This window comes from Eumetopias jubatus, unplaced genomic scaffold (genome assembly GCF_037043125.1).
Source record: "Eumetopias jubatus isolate StellerSeaLion01/CBP00866 unplaced genomic scaffold, mEumJub1_p1.0 scaffold_7, whole genome shotgun sequence".
Classification (NCBI taxonomy): domain Eukaryota; kingdom Metazoa; phylum Chordata; class Mammalia; order Carnivora; family Otariidae; genus Eumetopias; species Eumetopias jubatus.
The window spans coordinates 104692657-104718729 of NW_028274813.1; the positions used below are offsets into that span (position 1 = coordinate 104692657).

At 38.3% G+C, this 26073-nt stretch overlaps 1 protein-coding gene and 1 pseudogene across 6 annotated transcripts in view; both read left to right on the plus strand.

Annotated features, from left to right (window-relative positions):
- Window positions 1-26073, plus strand: part of ZNF609 (zinc finger protein 609) — a 252841-nt gene that overhangs the window by 71721 nt on the left and 155047 nt on the right. The window lies entirely within an intron of this gene.
- On the plus strand, window positions 9064-9134 carry LOC114206590 (U4 spliceosomal RNA; annotated as a pseudogene).

The window sequence follows — 26073 nt, forward strand, 5'->3', positions numbered from 1 at the left end:
AGAATGAGAGAGAGAGAGAGCACATGAGAGGGGGGAGAGGCAGAGGGAGAAGCAGACTCCCTGCTGAGCAGGGAGCCCGATGCGGGACTCGATCCCGGGACTCCAGGATCATGACCTGAGCCGAAGGCAGTCACTTAACCAACTGAGCCACCCAGGCGCCCCTGTTTTGTTCTTGATTAGCCTGCAGGTCTGGGTTTGGGGAAGAAGAACTATGTATAATAAAGTAACATGTTCCTCCCATTACTTTAAAGGTATATACTGTTTATGTGATTTATCATTGTTGATCATGACTTTGTTCACTTGAGATAGTGTTTGTCAGGTTTATCTACTATAAAGTTACTCTCCTCCCTGCCCTTTATTCTACTCTTTGGAGGGAAGTCACCATGTGTGGCCCACACTTGCAGAGTAGGGAGTCAAGTGTTCTCCCTTCCTGAGGACAGAGTATCTACATAAATTATTCAGAATTCTTCTACATGGATGGTTCTGTTAATGCTTTTTAATAACTCTGTGGTGGTGGAGGAAGGTGGAAAGCTATGAGGTATTTGATAGAATTCCCCAACTGGGTCTTAACTCTAGGTTCTTGTTTCTATAAATAAAGTCATGTCAGGCGCTCTAAGTAAACACTATAGGGTTATGATTCACTGGTCTAGGTTGTTTTTGTTTTACCTCCTTTTCTCTTTAGACTTCCATTGCAAATGATGTTAGTGAACCTCTAAAAACCACTGAGAATTTTGTCTGTGTACTTGTGTCTAAAAAAAAATGTACGTAAGACTCTGATGGTTTCTAAATAGTCAACTTCAGTTTTAGGGAAGGAGGAGGAGGTTTTATAACTACATACAGCCACATTGTACATTGAAAGAAAATATTTGTTATACTCCTTTAGGAACCAAAGCCCAATACCCACTGGAGTGAGTGAGACAAGGTATATCTTCACTTTTTCTCAAATAATCTGATCTATGATTGAAATATGACTACAGTTTGTGTGTGTGTGTGTGTATAATATATATTATATAATATATATTTCACTAGTTACAGTTGTAAGTTTACATCAGGGATCCTCAGAATGTGATCCCATATCAGCAGTAGCAGCATCATATGGAAATCTGTTAGAAATGCAAGTTCTGTCTTCATCTCAGACCTGCCCATCTCAGAAACTCTAGGAGTGAGGCCCAACAATCAGTCTGTCTTAACAACCTACTTCACCACCACTACCAATGATGATCCTGATCTGGTTTGGTTTAGTGAGTGTGCGTGGTAGCTTAGATAGCAATTTTTTTGGCATATTGGCTATAAGTAACATTTGCTTTTCCTGCAGGGCTGTGAAAAATCTTTTCTCTTTTAATCAGCGTTCAACTCCTAGGATGTTCGTACTCTCCTCCTTTAAGATCATAGTTGCTGAACTGATGTATCAGGGGTTGTCAAACTACAGACTGCAGGCCAAATCAAGGTCACCTCCGTTTTTATATAGTCTATGAGCTAAGAATGGTTTTAATCTTTTTTTAAAAAGCTGCTTTATTGGGGCGACTGGGTGGCTCGGTCGGTTAAGCATCTGCCTTCAGCTCAGGTCTTGATCCTAGGGTCCTGGGATTGAGTCCTGCATCGCGCTCTCTGCTCAGCGGGGAGCCTGCTTCTCCCTCTCCCTTTGCCTCCCCCCGCTTGTGCTCTCTCTCTCTCTCTCTGTCAAATAAATTTAAAAAAAAAGCTGCTTTATTGAAATGCAATTCAAATACCATAAATTTCACTGATTTAAAGCATGAAGTTCAGTGGTTTTTAGTATATTCACAGAGTTGAGTAGTTTACCACTATCTAATTTTATCATCCTAAAAAGAAACCTTGTGAGCTTTCACTTCTCCCCCTACCCCTAGTCCAAGCTAACCACTAATCTACTTTCCTATTCTGGACATTTTATTTAAATGGAATTATACAATAAATATGTGGTCTTTTGTCTCTAGCTTCTTCCACTTAGCATAATGTTTTCAAGGTCATTCATTTTATAGCATGATTCAATACTTCATTCCTTTTTATTGCCAAATAATATTCCATTATATGAGTATACATTTTATTTGTTTGTCATTTGATGGACATTTGGGTTGATTTTTACATTTTTAAATGATTGAAAACATTAAAAGAAGAACAATATTTTATGTAAAAATTACATGAAATTCAAATTTTATTGTCCATGAATAAAGTTTTATTGGAACACAGCCATGCTGGTTTCTTTATATATCATCTGTGGCTATTTTCATGCTATGATTGCATAGTTGCATAGTGACTGTACAGAATTCAGACCCTAAAATATTTACTATTTGACCCTTTGCAGAAAAGATTTGCCAACCCTTGATCTTGAACAGTTTTTCTCACTTTTTCTTCATGATTGTTTTGTAAGGATTTTTTTGAGACATTTTTTCCCTAGTTGCCTTCCCATGAAATTTTATACCAAAGTATACTTTATATCTGTAACACAAACCGGTGATAGTATCTTTTTTTTTTTTCTTTTAGCCTCCTCAGGCACAATATTGTTCTCACTGAGAATGCATACTGTAGTGTTCTGGTTAGGTTAATCTACTTCCTTTTTACATTAGGAGGGTAAAAAAATTTTCAGATGGGTTAAATTTCCTTTAGAAATACTTCTAATGTTGAGATGTTCAAATAGTATGTTGGGATCTACTGTTAGATCTCTAAGCTAAGAGACTTGGCTGTCAGCATATAACATAAGATACTATCATCTTGGCATTTTAAAATTTTGGAAATTTTGGTGACTTTTGATCAATATATTTAAGGCTTTTTAGACTGGTTTAAAATATCATTTATTAATAAATTAGTACATTGGCTATAGGCAAGAATCAGAGTTTAATTTCTTAAAATTTTTTCTATAAAGAGGATTTTTAATACCAGCTGGCTTATGATACTAGCTTTCTGCATCTTTCCTGTGCCCTGTAATACAGTAGAAAAAAGATTATTTTCTCCCATTTCCCTCATCCTCATCTTCTGTTTCTTAAACTTTGTGTTCCTGGCAAAGTAGGAGTAGGCAGGACTTTGTGAGGATTTGAAGGCTGGAGAGAAAAAGGGCTGGTTGAGACTCTAATTTAAAGCATTGGGGCACTGATACCTCTTTTCTTTGTGTCAGTTGTTGATAACTTTGTGTTCAGTAATCCAGAGTAGGCCATTAATCATTATGAAAATATATAGGTTTTTAATTTTTATATTTTAAAAAGATTTTATTTATTTTGAGAGAGAAACCAAGAGCGGGAGAGAGCATGAGTGGGGGGAGGGGCAGAGGGAGAAGCAGACTCCCCACTGAGCAGGGAGCCCATGGGGCTCAATCCCAGGACCCCGAGATCATGACCTGAGCCGAAGGCAGAGGCCTAACCAACTGAGCCACCCAGGTGCCTCTGAAAACATACAGGTTTTTTAGATGTAGATGAAAAACTCGAGTCTAGCAGGAAAATAAAATCCATTTGTTGTCCCCTTCCTCTTTTCTACCAAATAGAACATACAGAAAAAATGGAAAAGTGTTGCATTTTCCTAGAAGGAGAAAAACTGGCAGAGAGGAACATTTCAGATGTGTTGCAATGGGACTATAAATGATTTTTATGGAAAGGGAATTGTTATCCAGGTGGAATCTCTCCTCTTTGCCCTTGCCTGTTAGGTCTTACTATTTAGTGAACTGAGACTTCTCTTCAGTTTAAGTGGGTCCTTTTGAGAAGGGTGAACCAGAACCTGCTCCCCAGTATATATTTTCTATGCTGTGTGAGAGTAGGGAAGCTTAGAAAATGGTCTAAAACCAATCTTTCTCAAACTTTTATTATTATTATTGTATTATTATTATTTTTAAGTAATGTCTACATCCAGCATTGTAGAGCTCAAACTCACGATCCCAGGGTCAAGAGTTGTATGCTCTACTAATGGAGCCAGCCAGGTGCCCTTCTTTCTCAAACTTTGAACTTGCCTTAAAATATTTGGCCTCTTGGGCAAAATTTAAAATATGATTATTTTAGAATAAATAGAATTGTTTTGCAAGTAGTTATTGTGAGAGAGGGAGGCAGAAATGATAACTTCTCAGTTCAACTGTGAGATTTAAACTTTTTTTCCTGGAATTTCCTTTATGACTGAAGATTTCTCTGTGTGTTATTTCTCCTATCATCAAATAGATCTTCAGCTGTGTAATACTAAAATAAGATTTAAAGATTGTCACCTTTCAAGGTTCTGTGCACTGCAGACCAGTACTCATATTTTAATCAGCTTGTCTAAAATAGTTCTTATCTTTCTACCTAAACCTGATGGTCTATTGATATTCCATGCCTTGGTGATGTTTAATGGACCATCCACTCATTGCTGAAGGTGAAACAGAAAATTGTCCTAGACTCTCTTTTTTACTTCTCCAGAAGTCCTAAGCTCTGTGAATGATTACTCTTAAAAGGATCCTTTCTCCTCCTCTCCATCTCCACTTCTCTGCTTTAAGTTGGACCTTATCACTTACTACCTGCATCATCCCAGTTACTTCCCAGTCCATCTCCCTGCTTCTGGGTTAGTATCTCTCCAGACCATTCTCTACTTTGCCTGCCAGGTTATCTTTCTAAATTGACAACATGACATCAGACTCCTAACATAAAATATTTTAATTATTTCCCATAACATTCTAGATTAAATTTCATTTCCCTAATTTTAAGAAACAGTCCTTCAGAAACCCATTCCAGTCTGCTTTTTCTTAGCTTCATCTATCACTCCTTTTTTTTCAGCCATATAAAGTACTCAATCCCCTAGACATGCCATGAGGTTTTGTACCTTCTCTTGTTTCATACATCATTGTGCCTTTGTATATACTTTTTTCTCTGCCTAGAACATTTTTGTATATACTTTTTTTTGTATATACTTTGTATATACTTTTTTCTCTGCCTCTTCCATTTTTGATCAATTAACTTGATCAAAAGCAAAACTTACCAAAACTTATTCCACCTTTGCTCTGGGAAGCTTTGTTTCTGAAGACCTCATATATATTTGTGTCATAGCATTTACACATCAAGCTACATAATTTAATTCTTACTATTTTCCACCCAGACTGTAAGATCTTCTGGAGGACAGTGTTGTGTCATCTTTATTTAGGCTCCATATTACTTAAAACAGCACTGGTTCCAAGTACCTGCTCCGTAAATGCTAATTGACTGAATCTAATTCGTGTTAAAAAGAAAAAAAATTTCAGTGGAACAGAAAGGTTTTCAACTTGAGCTCTGGACTCATTCATTCTAAGTAATGTTAGACCAAAATCCAACAAAATCAAAGAATTCCTGTTGGAATATAGTTTGATGTGCTTTATACATTCACTGGTTTTTGGTATCCAGATTCATGCAGAATGTTGATTAAGGTAATTCTTGTCAACCAAACAGACGATGCTGAGGTTGGAAGTTCTCTTTTCAGGCTGGTTTTGCTTATGTTTTGAAAACAGCAGGCAGCATTCTTTTTTGTTCGTAATGAAGACTTGTTCCTTCAACAGCTTCATCTGAAACCCCTTTCCAGGAAGGCCATGGGTTACTGTCAGACTTTGCTCAGAGTTTTCACAACAGCACTGCCAGGACTAATCCCTTCTCATAAATCCTCTAAGCTGTCAGCAAACAAACCCCTTCTTACCAGTCTAGCATGAAAGCCATGAGCTAGGAATATAGGGCATTGGTCGTTAAAGGGCATTTGGTTTTCAGTCTCCAGATTGCCTGTTAGTGCTTTGTCCTCTGCTGTTGGCCCATCACGTTGTAGGTGTGTGGGCATACTTAAAGGTTGCCGCCAGTTGTTGAATAGTTGCAGAAAGCTGTGATTTCCCTATTATGAGAGAACTGTGTACTTGTGATTTCTGCCATTCTGATTAGCAGGTAAAAGAGATTAAGACTGGCTACTTACCAGGATTAGTGAGAGTAGAAACCTACTTCCTTCTTGAAGCCTTTGTGTCTCTAGGAGGTACTTTCAGCCCTTTATTTTGCAACCAGATCTGCTTGATAAAAGCAAGGAGGAGAAAAGGGTTGTTTGCCGAAAAGAGGATCCAGATAATCAGGATTTTTAAAAATCAACTTATTGAGTATAATATACATACAATAAAAGAAACACATTTTAAATGTACAGATTGATGATTTTTGACAAATGCATGCACCTGTTTAACCATCACCCAAACTAAGATGTAGAATAATTTAGTTTCCCACAAAGTTCCTTTGTGTCCCTTTACATTCAGCCTCCTCTCACCACCCCATTGCAGCCAACCACTCATCTGATTTGCTGCACTAATCTGATTTTACCTGTAAAACTAATCTAGTTTTACCTGTTCTAGGATTTTGTATAAAAAGAATCACACATTATCTATTCTTTTGTTTCCAGCTTTTTCTCAGTATAACATCTTTGAAAATTGTCCATGTTGTTGCATGTAATAGTTGTTTCTTTCTTTTATTGTTGAGTACTATTTTATTATATGGATATACCACAATTTGTTTATTCCCCAGTTGAAGGAAATTTGGGTTATTTTTAGTATTGGGCCTTTATAAATCTGTGACTATCTATATATACATTGCTTTTCATGGACATTAGGTTTCATTTTTCTTGAATATATACCTAAGAGTGGAATTCTGGGTTATATAAGTATATATTTAACTTTGTAAGAAACTGGCAAACTCTTTCCCTAAGTGGCTGCACCATTTTACACCGTCACCAGCAATGTATGAGAGTTCTAGTTACTTGCAAATCCTTGCCAAAACTTGATATTGTCTGTCTTTTTCATTGTAGCATCCTAGTAGGTGTGAGGTGTATCTCATTATGATTTTAATTTTTCACGTTTTTTCTTTTTTTAAGCTATCTTATTTATTTATTTATTTATTTATTTAAGTAGGATTCATGCCCAACATGGGGCTTGGACTCATGACCCTGAGATCAAGATTCACATGTTCTAACAGGTGCCCCTAATTGTTCGTGTTTTTTGATGCTCTTGTAAATCGTGTTTTTTAAAATTTCATTTTCCATTTTTTTTGCATATAGAAATGCAATTGAATATTGTATATGACCTTAACATCAAAGTCATTTCGTTCATTTCTCTGTTTTTTGTGTATTTTGTTGTAGATTTCCTAGGATTTTCTACATAAACAGTTTGGTGTTGATTTGCACTTACCTTACTCAATTTTAGGCAGTTAAGCATACAATCCACATAACCTGGATTTTTGGCTTGTGTAGTTTTCTGGATATTTGAAAGCCTTATCTTTATAGGCCTCTGTATGCATGTTAGGATTGAAGTGTGAACCATGAATATGAAGTGGATGAACATAGTTGCAGTAATAATCATATGTAGAATTGGCATGGCAGATGGTAAACAAGGCTGTTTTGCCTTCTGGGTTTTTGAAAATTTAGAAAGAAGGTCCTGAGCTCTAAAGAACAATAAAATTTGGCTCTAGCTCAAAAAAAGCACTTCATAAAACCAAGATACAGCAGAGGATAATGGCATTACCTCTGGCCATTTGTAAAGCCACTTACAGTTCATTCATTGGACAAATACTTAGTGAGTGAGAATGAGTGCTGACCAGGTACCAGGCACTGTTCTGGTACTGGGGTTGCACCAGTGAACAAAGAGTCAAAAATCCCTGTTTTGTTACATTCTAGTGGGAGAAATGCACAATAAATATTAGGCATAAAAATCTGTCTGTCTAGCTATTTATAGTGAACAGGGCTTTGGAGAAAAATTAGGTAGAGAAGGGATGGTATGGGTGTATAGGAAGTACGCTGTTTTTAAGACCCCTGTAGACTATTTGATTAAAGCTGGAAAGTCATCAGATTCACCTCATAAACCAAGTAGTAGGAAAATAGGTTAATAATTATTCAGTCAGTGATGATCCTCTGATGAGGATTATCTCAAGTTTAGATAGGTATTCCCAAATGATTATCTTCTCTAACCTAATTGTCTTATTTGCAAGGAAGAGTTTGCAGAATAGACAGTTCCCAGCAGACTATACACTGATCCCTCACCACAAAATATCCCATTTTCACAGGAAAAAAAAATTAGAATTTTTTAAAACATATGTTCTTCTTTTTTTTTTTTAAGATTTTATTTGTTAGAGAGAGAGTGCGTGCACACAAGCAGGGGAAGTGGCAGGCAGAGGGAGAAGCAGGCCCCCCACTGAGCAAAATATTGGACTCCATCCTAAGACCCTGGGAACATGACCTGAGCCGAAGGCAGACGCTTAACCTACTGAACCACCCAGGCGTCCCCAAAATTTGAATTTTTTCAACATTTACAAACACAAAATAGGAAATTCTACACAGTTGTAGAATTGTTCATTTTACCATTTTGCTTAGAAATGGTCAGTATTATGTTCGAGATTAGCGAAGAAACAGAAAAGGTGCCACTTTTGAATAATTCTACTTTGGACATTGTAAAACATCTGATGCCATAGAAACAGCACTACACCAGATGGCTATTAAATCCATGCTTTTCATTACAGATTGATGAGTCAATAGACATTGGGTAAATGTGCCCAGTAAATAGCACTGCTTAGAACCTCTGAACAGAAATTCTTAGAACGGGGGCGCCTGGGTGGTTCAGTCGTTGGGCGGCTTCCTTCGGATCAGGTCATGATCCCAGGGTCCTGGAATTGAGCCCCGCATCGGACTGCCTGCTCTGCGGGGAGGCCTGCTTCTCCCTCCCACTCCCCCTGCTTGTGTTCCCTCTCTCGCTGTCTCTCTCTCTCTGTGAAATAAATAAAATCTTAAAAAAAAAAAATTCTTAGAACATTCTGCACATCTACTAAAGCAAACTCAGAAGAAATACCCAAAATTATAAATGAAATCTTTGAAAAAATAAGATATATGGAAATCTTTCTCAGTTTGTGTAAGTGGTAGTGCTGCTTTATATCAGGAGTTCACCTGAAAACAGCATATGAATTGTCTTATTCAATTTTGCAGAGGAGAAACTCAATTTTGCCCATAGGCCTGAATTCCACATTAAATTATCTTTTCAAAATGCTGAATCTAATAATAATAACAGACCCTTAAAAATAGTACTCACTGTGTGCTAGGACTGTTGTAGGAAGTTTATATATATATAGCTTTGCGCAGTGGCAGTATCGTAGCCGATGTGGTTTACCCGAGGCGCGATTATTGCTAATTGAAAAGAAGCTTATATGTATGGGGCGCCTGGGTGGCTCAGTCGTTGAGCGTCTGCCTTCGGCTCAGGTTATGATCCCAGGGTCCTGGGATCGTGCCCCGCATTGGGCTCCCTGCTTGGTGGGAAGCCTGCTTCTCCTTCTCCCATTGCCTCTGCTTGTGTTCCCTCTCCCTCTGTGTCTCTCTCTGTCAAATAAATACATAAAATCTTAAAAAAAAAATGAAAAAATGAAAAGAAGCTTATATATATATTTAGTAATGTAATCATCTCAACAAATTGATGACGTAGGTACTGTAAATGTCATCCCATCTATAGCTGAGGAAATGAGGTAAAGAGCACTTAGGTAATTTACCCAAGGTCCGGTAGCTAGGAGGGGGCAAAGCCAAGATTCAAAGCCAGGTAACCTGGTTCCAGAGTTTACTCTTTTTTTTTTTGTTACTTAAAAAAATTGTGATAAAATATATATGACATGAATTTTATCATCCTAACCATTTTTAAGTAAACAAATCAGTAGTGTTGGGTACATTGACATTGGCGTGCAGTCTCCAGAACTGTTTTCATTGTGTAAAACTGAAACTGATATATCCATTAAACAATTCCCCAATCCATTCTTCCTTTGTCGCTGACAGCTACGATTCTACTTTCTATCTCTATGAATTTGACCAATCTAGGTACCTCATATATAAGTGGAATCATACAATATTTGTCTTTTTGTAACTGGCTTTTTTTACTTAACATAAAGTCCTCAAGTTTCATTCACATTGTAGCATGTGTCAGAATTTACTTTTTATGGCTATAATAATATATATATACATTTTTAATAAAAAATATGCCTTTTTAAGGTATAATATTTCATTATAGGTTTATACCACATTTTGTTTATCTGTTCATCTTTTGAAGAAAGGTTGCTTCCACTTTTTGGCTGCTGTAAATAATGCTGTTATGAACATATATGTGCAAATATTTGCTTAAGTTCCTGCTTTAAATTCTTTGGGGGTATATACCCAGAAGTGGAATTGCTGACTCATATGGTAATTCAGTGTTTAATTTTTTTGAGCAATTGCCATATTGTTTTCCATAGGAGCTGCATCATTTGTATTCCTACCAACACACAAAGGTTCTAATTTCTCCACATTCTCACCAACATTTGTTATTGTCTGTTATTGTCTTGTTTTGGTTTTTTTGTTTTATAATAGTAGTCCTAGATCCTGATGAGTATCAAGTAGTACCTAATTGTGGTTTTGATTTACATTTCCCTAATGGCTAGTGATGTTGAGCATCTTTTCATATCCTTATTGTCCTTCATATATCTTCTTTGGAGAGGTATTTATTCAAATCTTTTGCCCATTTTTGAATTGCATTGGGTTTTTTGTTGTTGAATTATAGGAGTTCTTAGCATAACTGGATATTAATCCCTTATTAAATCTATGATCTGTAAGTATTTTCTCCCATTCTATAGGTTGGTCTTTTCTATAGGTTTATATAGGTCTCTATAGGTCTTTTCACCTCTTGATGTGCAAAAGTTTCTAAATTTGATCAAGTCCAATTTATCTATTTTATCTTTTGTTGCCTGCGTTTTTGTTGTCAGCAAGAAGTCATTGCCAAATCCAATGTCCCCTGTGTTTTCTTCAAAGAGTGTTAATAGTTTTATTTTTTATTGTATTTTTTTTAAGATTTTATTTATTTATTTGACAGAGAGATAGAGCACAAGTAGGCAGAGTGGCAGGCAGAGGGAGAGGGAGAAGCAGGCTCTCTGCTGAGCAGAGAACCGGACGTGAGGCTTGATCCCAGGACCCCAGGATCATGACCTGAGCCGAAGGCAGCTGCTTAACCAACTGAGCCACCCAGGCGCTCCTTTGATCTATTTTGAATTAATTTTTGTATATGGTTAAGGTAAAGATCCAACTTTTATCCTATGGCTTAATTTCTGATCTATTGTCTTTATCACCCACTCTCCATTTAAAGAGTCGACATAATGGATATAGGAAAAGTAGGTAGTAAGGAAGTGGCAGTAGCAAGTATAGATTACTCATTTAGAAATCTCAGTAGTTAGAAGGTGGAGGCAAAGAAAAAGATTGCTGTTTTTAAGTAGAGAATATTTTTCTTTAATAACATGTTCATTGGAGAAAATGTGGAGAGGTCAAAAATATTAAGAAATATATCTTGGAAAACAAATAATATATAATGTTTATGGATATAGAAATATGTAGTAAATGCTTAAAATCTGTGCTTGACAATGATAAATCCTGAATTCATTATAATGGTTTCCCTTGGGAGCAGAAGGGGGAACAGGATGAGGAAAGGGTACGTAGGAGGCCTCAATCTATAATGTTAATAATTTTTAAAAAAGAGATGTCTGAAATAATATGACATAATACTAGGATTCAACAAAGCTAGTTGATGGGTACAGAGGTATTTATGATCTTTATTTTTATGTTTGAAATATAATAAAAATAACTTAAAAAGAACATAAGGGGCCCCTGGGTGGCTCAGTCAGTTAAAGCATCTGACTTTGGCTCAGGTCATGATCTCAGCGTCCTGGGATGGAGCATCAGGCTCTGGGCTCAGCAGGGAGTTTGCTTGTCCCTCTCCTTCTCCCCCTACCCCCACTGGTGCTCTCTCTGTCTCTCTCACAAATGAAATTTTTAAAAAAAATTTAAAAAATAAAAATAAACAGAACATAAAAGAATAAAGCTTAGAAAGATTTAGCCACATCAAAGGAAGGTTTAAATCTTCCTCTAAGATAGGAGGGAGGCAGAGAAAAGAGGTGAAAAAAATTTTTTTACAAAGGACCTTTGAATTAAAGAATAGAAATTTGAGGGAGCCCAGGACAGATAAATCTTAGTCTCATTTTGGTGGCAAAGTCATTTGCTGAGGGTGGATTGGGAGTACTGGGGATGGTTTTGAGAGTTTCAACTTGGTTGGAAAGTTTGACAGATTCAGGATAGGAGTTGTGCAGAAACAAAGAAGTTGATTGCTGAATAGCATTGAAGGGCCACCAAAGGATGGTTGTCAGGAATTTGTTGTTGGGCAAGATACCACAATTACGTGAATTTGCTAGCATTGCTTTGTGGCCAGGAGAAAAATAAAAAAAGCAAAAATTTGAATGATACATATTGGATTAAGGTTGTATTAGGAATAATTGGGTTGTAAGGGCAAGAAATCCACTCTAACAAAAGTCAATGGGGAGCTATTGTAAGGTTTCAGGAGACAATCATAAGGGCAACCAAAGACAGAAACACAGACATCTCTTCAGTATGTTCATCTCTGGGATTTGTATCTTTCTTGAGTGCCTTACTCTGCACATGGCTGTACTGACACGGTACTTCTTTTGTGTAAGTCCCCACCCTCCTCATGATTGCAGATTTGACTCATTTGTGGGTTATAAAATCAATTAAGTTGGTTGCAACCAGTTTTTTTACAAAAGAAGTTCAATACCGTTGGTAAGGTTATTTTAAGCTGTGTGTGTGTTTGCATATTTATTGCAACATAAAGTTAATTAATCACATTTATTGAGTGCCTGCTATGTGCCAAACAGGGATACATTAGTAAATTAACCAAAATCCTTGCCCTTTGCTTCCTCCTGCCCAAGAACTTCTCAGAATACAAGGCAGAGTCGGCAGAGTTCAGTTGCCCCATGGGAAGGGCAAGGGGTCAGTGCAAGGGGTAGGGACAGAATCGTTGTAGGAAACTTGTCTGAGCTATATAGATCTTGCACTGAGTAGGAAACAGGTTTTGTACCCCTGGGGGTTCAGCTGTACAGGGCCTGCCTAAGGCCACACCTGGAGCAAGAGAATCTTGTTCCCACCCCTAGTCTTTCACCAAGTAACAAGCAACATTAGTCTACCACTTGGGGTGGGGGCAGGAACACGAAGACACCTGCTCTATGCACAGGTATAGAAGACCTGCTGTGGGACATATTTTAAGAAAAAAGAAAAAGAATAAGATAGCAGGAGAGGAAGAATGAAGGGGAGTAAGTCAGAGGGGGAGACGAACCAGGAGAGATGATGGACTCTGAAAAACAAACTGAGGTTTCTGGAGGGGAGGAGAGTGGGGGGATGGGTTAGCCTGGTGATGGGTATTGAGGAGGGCACATTCTGCATGGAGCACTGGGTGTTATGAACAAACAATGAATCATGGAACAGTACACCAAAACAAATTATGTAATATATGGTGATTAACATAACAATAAAAAATTTTAAAAAAAGAAGACCTGATGTGGGGTGCCTGGGTGACACAGTCACTTAAGCGGCTCTTAATTTTGGCTCAGGTCATTATCTCAGGGTCCTGGGATCAAGCCCTGCCTTTGGACTCCCTGCTCAGTGGGGAGTCTACTTGAGGATTCTCTCTCCCTCTCTCTCAAATAAATCTTAAAAATATATATATATAAATAAAGACCTACTAAAAACTGAGGATGAAGCAAGAACTTTCAGAGAAATTCTCCAGTAATCCATTCCTCACATTAAAACACAAGGTATTGTCAGTTTAGCACTGGAAGAATTTGAAGCTGTGATGCACTGAAGCTAACAAAAACAATAAGACCAAACCCAGCTCACCTATGCCCTAGATTGATTCAGATCCCCACCCTAATGGCCTGGCAGAAACAGGTATGCTTATTTCCAGGCATAAATACTGTTTTCCTCAGTTTCTACTTTTTAGACATAGTATCTAAAAAATAAAAATTAAGAGATATACAAAAGAAGCAACACAAATACAACCAGACCTAGAGATTGTCCAGATGTTAAAACTATAACATAGGGATTTTAAGTAAGTAATTAAAGAATCTAAAGGAAAAATTCCTGCCTTTATGGAATTTATAATCTAGTCGACAGAGACAGACAATAAGTAAAATAAATATATAGTGTGTTAGATGGTGATGAGTGCTGTGGAGAAAAAGCAGAGAAGGACGCGTGGGTGATTTGGGGAGTGGAAGGAGAAGGTGACATTTGATAAATGACCTAAAGGAGATAAGGAAGCAAGTTAAGAGGATATCTGGAAGGAAAATGTCCAGGGAAGGGCAGGTGTGGGGGGAACAGCAAGTGCAAAGGTACCGAGGTGAGAGGGTGGCTATGTATGCTGTGTGGTGAGGTTTTCCTCTCTGGTGGTGGGAGCAGGCACTATTCCCTGTCCTGTGTGAGCTACAGGTATTTTTCCCTCATTACTTTTGACTGTTTTCTCTTTTCCGCCTTAGATGGTTCCTTCACACACATGTGCTGACCAGTAGTCAGCTGATAAAACTTGAAGGGGACCTTTTGTAGATCTCTAGAATTTATGCAGGGCTTTCCTTTGTTGTACTTTGCCCTGTAAACTCTAGCTCTTTTGACCCTCTCTAAACTTGCAGCTCTTTGTTCTCAATCTGGGAGACTGCTGGGTTCTGTTTGGGTTATTCCTCCTCACGCACGTAACAGCCTAGAAATTCTTTCAGGCAGTAAGCTGGGGCAATTGTACAAGATACCTCATTTGTTTCTCATCTTTTGGAGAATCACCATTTTCATTTCTTTCTTTCTTTTTCTTTTTTTAAAGATTTTCTTATTTAGGAGCGCCTGGGTGGCTCAGTCGTTAAGCGTCTGCCTTCGGCTCAGGTCATGGTCCCAAGGTCCTGGGATGGAGCCCTGCATCGGGCTCCCTGCTCAGCGGGAAGCCTGCTTCTCCCTCTCCCGCTCTCCCTGCTTGTGTTCCCTCTCTCGCTGTGTCTCTCTCTCAAATAAATAAAATCTTTTTTAAAGAAAAAGGATTTACTTATTTATTTTAGATTTTGAGAGAGAAAATGTGCGGTGGGGAGGGGCAGAGGGAGAGAGAATCTCAAGCATTTTTTTTTTTTTTTAGATTTTATTTTTTATTTATTTGTCAGAGAGAGAGAGAGCACAAGCAGGGGAGAGGCAGACAGAGGGAGAAGCAGGCTCCCCTCTGAGCAAGGAGCCTGATTCAGAATTCGATCACAGAACCCTGGGATCATGACCTGAACTGAAGGCAGACGCTTAACCGACTGAGCCACCCAGGTGTTCAATCTCAAGCATTTCTTGATGTCCATTGTCTTGAAAAGCATTTCATATATTTTTGTTACTTGTTTGTTTTTTCTTTGTTTCAGGTAGGAGGGTAAATCTGATCTGTTACACTCAGTTTTGGCTGGAGGTGAAAGTCTCATCATTTAGTTTTTAACAGGATCCTTCTAACTGTTGTATTAAGAACGGACTAAAGGTTATCAAGGGTGGAAGCAAGGAGACCCATTTGGGAGAGAAATATAATCAAGTGAGAGATGATGAAATACAATATAATTTTCACTGTATGTTATGGTCAAATAAGTTGAGAACCATTGATCTCTCTCCATCTCTTGTTTCAAATTTTCAAATGTTTAACTCTGATCATTTAATGGTCCTCCTCTAAGTTAAGTCTTTAATGCCCCCATCCTCCTACTCCCACATAGCCCATTCAGTTATTATAAGGGGCTTTGGAGGAGGTTGGTGTAGATAGGGGCAAATTTCTTTTTTTTTTTTTTTAAGATTTTATTTATTTATTAGAGCACGAGCAGTGGGGGGGAACAGAGGGAGATGGAGAAGCAGACTCCCCGCTGTGCAGGGAGCCCAAAGTGGGGCTCAATCCCAGGGTCCTCGGATCACGACCTGAGCCAAAGGCAGATGCTTAACAACTGAGCCACCCAGGTGCCCGAGAGGGGCAAATTTCTTAAAGAAAAGGGGAAAGGAAGAACCATGCTAAAGTGGGGAAAATATCTTCTAAGAAGAGATTCCAAAAGATGTATTCTAAAACAAGGTATCCATGTCTATTTTTAGTGGTCTTTAAATTCTCTTTCAGAGGAATGATTTTGTCATTTGATTTTTTTGTCATCTTCACGGTGAGTGATGGAAGACGGCTCTGAGCCTTTTCCACACCTGCTCTGCGATCCTAGGCCTGTAGGGAAAAGTCCCCAAGTATTGCTGAAGGACAGAGACTAATGTCATTTAACTGCCTTCTGTTCATCCTGAAAATTCTGAATTGACATTCATAAGCTTCAGTTCTGGTGGCACTACTGAATATAGTTTTACAAATTGATTTTCTTATGTAAGGAAAGTAATTACATGGACAAATATTATAAAGGAAACTTTAAATTTGAAAATTAAAATATTTTACATTTGAAAAAATTTAATTCATTTGTTTTAAAGATTTTATTTGGCACAGAGAGAGCACAAGCAGGGGGAGTGGCAGGCCGAGCGAGAGGGAGAATCAGGCTCCCTCTCCGCTGAGCAGGGAGCCTGATGTGTGGTGCTAGATCCCAAGACCCTGGGATCATGACCTGAGCTGAAGGCAGACACTTAACTGACTGAGCGACCCAGGCGCCCTCTTTTTGTTTGTTTTTATTCTTTTTTCCTTTCTTCCTGGGACTGCACTCTCCTTTGAGAGTGACTTTCCTACTTTTGGTATTTAAATGCCCTTTTATGAAATTATGATGATGGATGATGGTGTTTGATTTCTTTTACTATCCTTTTTTGACTAAGTTTATTTTTTTTCAGAACTAGTTTGTCATCCATGAAATCCACCATAGTGAGATCCTTATTTAAATGGTTGGTCTTGAAATCAGGCTGAGTGGCAAGGGAAATATTGGTGATGATCAGGGTGAACCAGAAATATGACTGAGAGATCAAAGTACTGGAGTCCTCCAGTGGCTCCCAAGTAAGGGATCATGGGAACCTGCAGAACCAAAAGGCTAGAAAGAAGGGGTTAGGGGTTATGATTAGAGAGATTTGTCATTTGATATCCTAAAGGTGAGGCATTTCAGAATGGTGGCAGAATCCATAGAGTAGCAGTGTTTATGGAGATAAAAGGCATTGTGAAAAATTTTATACCTTGGTCATTTTTTCTTTATTTGATGAGGGATATTGACTGTTGGGGCTAAACCAAGTATGTTTAGTACATGGCTAAAACAAGAAAAACAAAAAAAGATCTCTTTCCCTCCTGCTGACTTTTTGTACAAATCTAAACTTAGGATAAAATATGTGTTTTCCCTCCCTCCCATCTCATCCTTCCTACCTGCTTGTTCTTCCTTAAAAAGATATTTTAATTGGAGGTGTGCTGCAAGTAAAAACTATCACTTGAGCTTACTGCCAGCCATACAGCTTACTGCCATTGACTTTGGTACAACTTTTTTTGATTTTTAAAGAGGTGGTGCTGGGGCACCTGGATGGCTCAGTCCCCCTGCTCATGCTCTCTCTTGTTATCTCTCTCTCTTGCAAATAAATAAAATCTTTTAAAAAATAAATAAAGACATCGTGCCATACAACTTTGTAATAATAACTTCAGTAGGAATTACTATAGGGATTATTTAGTAGGACTTCTAATTGTGTCTCCAGTTCTCTGCAGAGTGGAACCCTCAGGTTCTTTTTTTCCCTACCTTAAAAGAATTTTTTTTTTAAAGATTTTATTTTTTTGCTTGAGAGAGAAAGAGAGCACAGAGGGAGGGGGAGAAGCAGATTCCCTGCTGAGCAGAGTCTGAAGCAGGGCTCAATCCCAGGACCCTGAGATCATGACCTGAGCCAAAGCAGATGCTTAACCAACTGACCCAGCTAGGCGCCCCCCCAATTTTTTTTAAGTCAACTCCACGCTGAGTTGGCCACTTAACCAACTGAGCCACCCAGACACCCCCCACCTTTAAAATGTTTAATTTTTTTATTGTTAAACTGACCTGTGCTTATATAGATGACTTGTAAGACACAGAGAAGTACAGAGAACAAAAATTCATAATCCAACATGTAGTAATAGCCACTTTTTTTAAAAAAAGATTTTATTTATTTAAGTAATCTCCATACCCAACATGGGTTTAAGCTCACAACCCCCATATCAAGAGTTACACACTCTTCTGACCGAGCTAGCTGGGCAGCTGTAGTAATAACCACTTTTATTTTATTTCATTTTTCTAAGATTTTATTTATTTATTTGACAGCGGGAGAGCACAAGCAGGGGGAGCCGCAGGCAGAGGGAGAGGGTGAAGCAAGCTCCCTGCTGAGCAAGGAGCCTGATGCGGGGCTTGATCCCAGGACCCTGAGATCAGGACCCCAGCTTAAACCAGGACCCCAGCTGAAACCAAGAGTCAGCCAGACGCCCCTTTAATATACAGATTTTGTCCTTCCCTCCTAGCCACTAATACTGAATACTACTAGTCTTTGGCGTTTTAATGTATTTAATGCATTTATAGCCTCATGACATAAAGTTGACCAGTACTCAGATGTTTATATACAGCGTGTTTAATAGTTGTAACATTACTAGGTCTATTAAAATTTTTTCCTACTGACTAGACTTAATATGTATTTAAAGTTATTCACCAGTTGTGAGAATTTTTAAATTATTATTTATATCCTATTTGCTTAGAAAAAAGATTTTGTGCAATTTATAATAAATAAGACCCTACAGTAGGACTTTTTTAAAAATATTTTTTATTTTTTTTAAAGATTTTATTTATTTGACAGACACACAGCGAGAGAGGGAACACAAGCAGGGGGAGTGGGAGAGGGAGAAGCAGGCTCCCCGCAGAGCAGGGAGCCTGATGTGGGGCTCAATCTCAGGACCCTGGGATCATGACCTGAGCTGAAGGCAGACGCTTAACGACTGAGCCACCCAGGCACCCCAAACTTTTCCTTTTTTTAAAGATTTTATTTATTTATTTGGCAGAGACACAGCGAGAGAGGGAACACAAGCAGGGGTAGTGGGAGAGGGAGAAACAGGCTCCTGGCTGAGCAGGGAGCCCGATGTGGGGCTCGATCCCAGGACCCTGGGATCATGACTTGAGCTGAAGGCAGACGCTTAATGACTGAGCCACCAGGCGCCCCTACAGTAGGACTTTTAAGCATTAAAGGTAAAAAAAACCTCAAAGAGGAAATAGGATAATTATACCTAAAATCCAGACCCATTCAGTAAACATAATTTAGTATTAAATATAGTTCTTCCTGACGTTTTTGGTAAAAATGAAACTCTGGCTCTTTGGGATAGCTCAGGTTCATTCTTTTGAAATTATGGCTTTTTTTTTTTCCCACCCTGTCACCAACCATTCCCTTTTAGTCAGCAAGTCTTTCATCTGAACCTTCACCCTAGAATTTAAGGTTTTTCTGTTTCACCCTATTTTTGTCTCAGTCTGAAATCAGGCTGTTGTACTAAGTGACGTTTTTAGTGTCTAAGGGAACATATGCATTTGCAGTTAAATTTGCCCCTTTGGCTGTGGCTATGAAGAAATTCCCAGAGAGGATAATTCCCAGAGTGGACCCTAACCTTTGAACTATTTTATTTTAATTAATTAATTAATTTATTTATTTTTAAACCTACATCCATGGAGGGTCATTTTTTTTTTTTTTAAGATTTTATTTATTTGACAGTGGGAGACACAGCGAGAGAGAGAACACGAGCATGCGGAGTGGGGGGACAGAGAAGCAGGCTTCCCGCTGAGCAGGGAGCCCGATGTGGGGCTCGATCCTAGGACCCTGGGACCATGACCTGCGCCAAAGGCAGACACTTAACGACTGAGCCACCCAGGCGCCCCCTTAGGAACTATTTTAATGAGCTTCAAAGATGTAGATTTTTCATTTTAGAGCAAGAAAGTGCTTGTTTTTCTGCCTTAATTGCAATGTCTGTTTGGAAAGACAAGATAGATTGGCTTAAGGTGGAATCAGAATGTGATGCTAGTGAGACTCATATTCTGGAGACGAAAAGCAGAGAGCCAAAAGCTGACCTTGGTTAGTCAGTCAGGGATGGAGTGGGGGAGAACGTCAAAGATAAAAATGGTGAGTAGCAGTGCTTAAGGGGAAAGGATGATTGGCTGAGGGCTTAGGGTCTGTAGCAAGAAGAAGAACACTGGTGGCCAAGTCAGGACCTTTAAACGGGGCCTTGTGACTGGGCACTAGAAAAGCCTTTGTGTAAAGTATTCCCAATACTGACACTTATTTCTCACCTGCTGTGTACTAGGTGCAGTGGTCATTGTTAGGGGGAATAAAAAAAATGATATGTCCTTTTAGAGAATTTCACTATCTAGTAGGAAAGATGGACATAAATGAATAATTATATTAATAAATGCTAATATTTCCTACTGTCTCCAAGGATATAAACTCCAAGAGAACACAGAAAAATATGTCTGCTTTTATGTCTGACACGTAGTAGTTGTTTAGTAAATATTAACAGAATAAATGAATTTGCTTAACCTTTCCCAGTTTACTGAAGTGCCTTCATAGATAGGTCATTTTAGTATTCTACTTTTTGCTCCTGTTTATCCCCTCTGCGATGTAAGCAAGATGATAGCAGTATCTGTAAGAATAATAGTGTAACATAAAGCAGAATAAATTCAATTAAATGAAAGTTCAAATATGAGTTATAAAGGAGGAAAAATTAATTCTGGCTTGGTAAGTTCACAGCCTCTTTCAGGATATGGCCTTTTAACCAGGCCATTTAAAAGGAGAATAAGGGGGGTGTCTGTGTGGCTCAGTTGGTTAAGTATCTGCCTTTGGCTCAGGTCATGATCCCAGGGTCCTGGAATCCAGCCCCACATCGGGCTCCTGGCTCAGAAGGGAGCCTGCTTCTCCCTCTGCCTCTCTCCCTGCTCATGCTCTCTCTCTCTCTCTCTATCTCTGTGTCGTAAATGAATAAATAAATCTTTTAAAAAATTAAAAAAAAATAAAAGGAGAATAAGGTTTTGATAAACAGAGTAGAGGAAACTAGTAGCTTTTGTAGCCATATCTTACACCAGATGAGTTGTTATACCTTTCCTGGATCTAGAGTAGCCACATACTTTCAACACCCTTCCTCTTTCCCTAGTGTTTTTTTTTTTTTTCAATGAAGGGTCCTTTGGCTTTCTACAACCCATCAGATACTATTCCATCTTGATAGAGTTTATTTATTTCTTGTTCATATTCCTCTCTTACCCAGGGAACCCCTCATTTTCTGTTTTTTTTTTTTAAAGATTTTATTTATTTGAGAGAGAATGAGAGAGAGCACGAGAGGGAAGAGGGTCAGAGGGAGAAGCAGACTCCCTGCTGAACAGGGAGCCCGATGTGGGACTCGATCCCGGGACTCCGGGATCATGACCTGAGCCGAAGGCAGTCGCTTAACCAACTGAGCCACCCAGGTGCCCTCATTTTCTATTTCTGAAAATGAAATACTTTTTCATGCTCATTATTTAGATTATAACGTAGAAAACTCAGGGACCTCCCCTTTCTGACAGGCTTATCTCTTAAATTTATGCTCATCTCTGTGCAAACATACATGTGTTTGAGAGAAAGTCGGGAAAAGAAGAGATGGAAAAGATTTTATTTATTGATTTGACAGAGAGCGAGAGAGCGAGAGCAGGAACACAAGCAGGGGGGAGTGGGAGAGGGAGAAGCAGGCTTCCCGCGGAGCAGAGAGCCCGATGCGGGGCTGGATCCCAGGACGCTGGGATCATGACCTGAGCCAAAGGCAGACGCCCAATGACTGAGTCACCCAGGCACCCCTGGAAAAGATTTTAAAGTGGGATGTTTGGCAAAAAGGAATAAATGACTGTTAGGAAAGAGAAATTGGCAGGACTTCTTAACTGATTGGATTGGGGAAGTAAGGAATAGAAACAGGTCAAAGATAACTGGAATCTATAGAATGTGTATTTTAAGTGCTAAACCTCAGTACTTAATGGCCCCTCAACCTGGTTGCTCCTTCCTAGTACCTGGCTTACTCCTCGTTAAGCCGTCCGTTCTTCCAGATTTATTTATCTAATGGTACCTTCCCCCAGTAATTCATATTAACCCATTTACCTTATTTTATTTTTGTAATACCACTTGCCACTTTCTGAAACTGTCTTCTTGTTTGACAGTCTTTGTCTTCTAGAGAAATCTTTGTGAGTGTTGGTCCTTGTCCACTGATTGCTAAGTCCCATTGCCCAACCTTCTTACTGTATGTCTTAACATAGTAAACTGAAATAGGATAGATTTTAACTTCAAAAAAATAATAATGCTACTTATTAAGATTGGATTGCTTAGAGACCTAAGGTTTCTATATTCTAACTCCCTTTTTATGATGCAAAATGGATTCTCTCATAATAGCTTTCATTCCTGGTTCTTTCTTAACTGGTACCTAATGACAAACTAATACTTACCAAGGCCTTATAGCCAAAAATCTATCCTAGGCAACTGATTGATGTTAACATTGTGTTTTCTGTCCTCTGAGAACTAGGAACTAAACATTGACGTCTTTGTGTATTGTGAGGATGAAAGTCGTTCAGTTATTTTTCAGAGCAGGCTTGGTGCATGCCATTTTGTTAAGCTACCTTAAGAACTGAGGGTGTACATCCTGCTGTGTGTGAAAAATTTGGTATTATGTTTATTAATGTACCATCTGACATCTGAATTATGCTTTTGAGTTTTACAGATTTCCAAATTCCTTGCAAACTCCTAAGAATAAATCTCAGATCCTAGTGTAAAGCCTAATGATTTCAGTTCAGTCCTTTCATTCTCCAAGATCCACTCTTCATTCTTAGTTTGGCATAGTACCAAGGATATTGATAAATGTTGGTTGCCAAATAAATGTAAAAATTCTGTTCACTGTAAGTCATTGTAATTAGTAATAATAGCTGTCATTTATTTTAAGTGCCTTCAAAGGAGGAGACTCTGCTAGGCAACAATTTATCTTGATAATCTCACAACAACCTTGACAAGAAGGTGGTAACTATTTTCATTTTATATTTGAAGAAACTGTGGCTTAGAAACATTTACTTCCCCAAGATCACACAACTAGAAATGAATAGAAGTTGATTTATCACCTAGGTCTGTGTGTGACTTCAGAGTTTGTCATTTTACCGTAATGCTTGGCTGCCTATATCATTTAATTTGATGGAGGCACTAATAATGACACCCACATTGGGCTCATATGTTACTAATAATCCCTCTGTATCACAGCCACACACATTCTTAGATTTCCTGGCTGAGATAACTTTACATAATTCTGTTAAATTTCCCAAATTTAACTAATGGTGCTAGACAAATAGGAAGGGGATTTAAAATCTGTGTTTATTTGAAATAATCTCATGATTGTCATAATTAAACAGTAACCTGAGTTAATAGTTCAGAAGTTGAAGCCAGCAAAAATTTAATCTTTACATTAGCAGCAACTTCGTGTGTGTGTGTGTGTGTTTGCCTAGAAAGAGAGAGCAATTACTAATTATCCAATTGGAAGAAAGGGGTGACTTGTACTTATAAAAAGGATTAAGATGACGGAGTATACCAAACAATCTACAAGCCAGATGAGTAATATTCACAATAATTCTGTCAGAGAAGAGAGAGCTGTTGTGGTCGGGGAAGCTGCTTGTTATGAAATCCACTGTAGCGCTAGATCACATAAGAGTTGCTGAAAGCGTGCTGAGTGTTCTGTTACTGCTTCTCTGGTCCTATTTAAGTTGGGGGTGTTCTGAGGAAGAGGTTAACATTAAAAGGTTGAGAGCAAACAGTGAAGGTTTATTTTGACTTTATTTTTGGCTTTTTACAACACTTGGAATAAAAAGCGTTTTGTTTTATTTTGTTTTCAGGCATAATGATATCCATCCCTCAGTGAGAATTGGTTCTTCATGGTATTTTGTCATATTCACAAGGGAAACCAGGGTCTTTATGTTTTGTTGTAGAACAAGTGAAGAGAACTATACCCATTTCAGTGTGGCTTCAGTCCATTTGATCCGTTGAGTTTAATTAAACTGTATAAAAGAGCCAGTGAAACTCAACCGCTTCCCTTTGGTACATTTAGATTATAGTGAATAACAGTATTATCACTGATCCATTGCTGTGCATACTGCTCACTAAACATGTCTTTTTTATCCACTAATAGTTCCTTAATTTTATGTGTTTGTCCCTTTACTAGGTTAAAGTAAGTTCTTTATTGATAATTTATGAAACTGCTTTATATTTACCCTTAATGTCTGCTTCAGCTAAGAATACCCACTAAGTTACATAAACATTTTAGCAAATGAATTAAATTTAATTAAATTTAATTTCAGAAGTACTGAATACAGAATGGAAAACCAGCAAAATTAGGTTTGGCAAGGGCATTTGAAGCAGTCACCGTGGTAATTCTGATCATCTCTTAAGAAAACCAAGATACGAATGATACTAGAATAATAACCCTTAATATTGAGCTAAGTTTCTTTTTTTCTTTCTTTCTTTCTTTTTTTTTTTTCCTTCTTAAAATTCACCATGAGTTTTGGTTAAAGTAAGGAGGGCAAAAAGTACTCACTTGATGCTGACTTATACATTAAATCAGGGACTTTTCTGTTTAAGTAAGTAGCCATGAGTAGCCATGGAGAAGGAGTAAGCATGACCCGTCTGTGGTCTGCACTTGAACTGTCTGAAAACCGGATTTGATTTTTTTTTTTTAAAGGTAATTCTTTTTTTTTTTTTAAAGATTTTATGTATTTATTTGACAGAGAGAGAGATAGCAAGAGCAGGAACACAAGCAGGGGGAGTGGGAGAGGGAGAAGCAGGCTCCCCTCCGAGCAGGGAGCCCGATGTGGGACTCGATCCCAGGACCCTGGGATCACGACCGGAGCCGAAGGCAGACGCCTAACGACCAAGCCACCCAGGCATCCCAAAGCGGATTTGATTTTAATAGGAACTTCAAATGAGACTCCATAGGTGGGTCCTTCAGAATATGTATGTATGTAATATATATCAGATTAATGTGATTTGAAGAGACAGCTAAGAGCCAAAACTTCTAACCATTTTTTAAAAGGCCAGTTAGCTAAACATATTTAATTAATTAGGATTCATTCATTTAGTTGACATACAGTTTAAAATTAAATGTGAGTGAAGGAAATAGATATGGAAGAGATGGGGAAAGGTTTAGAATTGGAGGGTCCCTAAACTGCCAGTGTAGGGAGTGGTAGAGACAGTATTACTACCTTCTTCCCAGTTTCACCTTGGGTGACCCTAATTACAGTTCAATAGTTCTGAGCTGCTTTTGAGAGCTAGTGGAGCGAGATTATATTACAGCCTAGTAGTATGTAATTCAGTTTTGCTGGAGGTCACCATCCTCTTCCAGGTTTGGGTGGTATCTCTTAGTGTCATTCAGAGGTGAGGACTATTTAATGGCAGGCAGCCTGAAGGTGCTGATAGCATGGAGGCCTTTATTGGTAAGCTTTGGGAAATCTGATTCCCAGAAAGAGTGAAATATCATAAACTCTGTAGAGGGTGTGAGTTTCACCTATTATACAGTTAAAAGGTAATATAGGACTAAAAAGGATCTTGCTAAGTAGAATTGAGAGAAAATATAAACAAACTTTGAATATTTAAAAAATTTTTTCAAAAGCAGGTTTTTATTTTATATTTTCAACTGGACTAGCATGAACTGGTACCTCCTTTAAAGAGGCTGGCATTCCATCTAAAAAAAAAATTACCAAGACAGCTTTTGAAAGATAATTGACTATATTGTGGCAAGATATTTTCCCTCCCTCAACCTTTTTTTATGAACGATTTTAAATATACAGAAAAGTTAAGTAAAATGATCACCCACCACCTAGATTCAATAATCGTTATAGTTTTGTCATATTTGCTTTGTTTATATATGTGTATTTTATTTTATTTTATTTTATTTTTTAAAGATTTTATTTATTTATTTGACAGAGAGAGACACAGCGAGAGCAGGAACACAAGCAGGGGGAGTGGGAGAGGGAGAAGCAGGCTTCCCGCTGAGCAAGGAGCCCGATGTGGGACTCGATCCCAGGACCCTGGGATCATGACCTGAGCCGAAGGCAGATGCTTAACGACTGAGCCACCCAGGCGCCCTATATGTGTATTTTATTTATTTGCTTTGCTGAACAGTTTGGAAGCTTGAAACATGTTTCTCTCCTAAACACTTGAAAATGCATTCCAAAAAATGAGGACATTTGCTTATATAACCAGAATACCACTGTTATACTACACAATAATTCCTTAATATCATCTGTTATCCATGTGTAGCAAGATATTTTA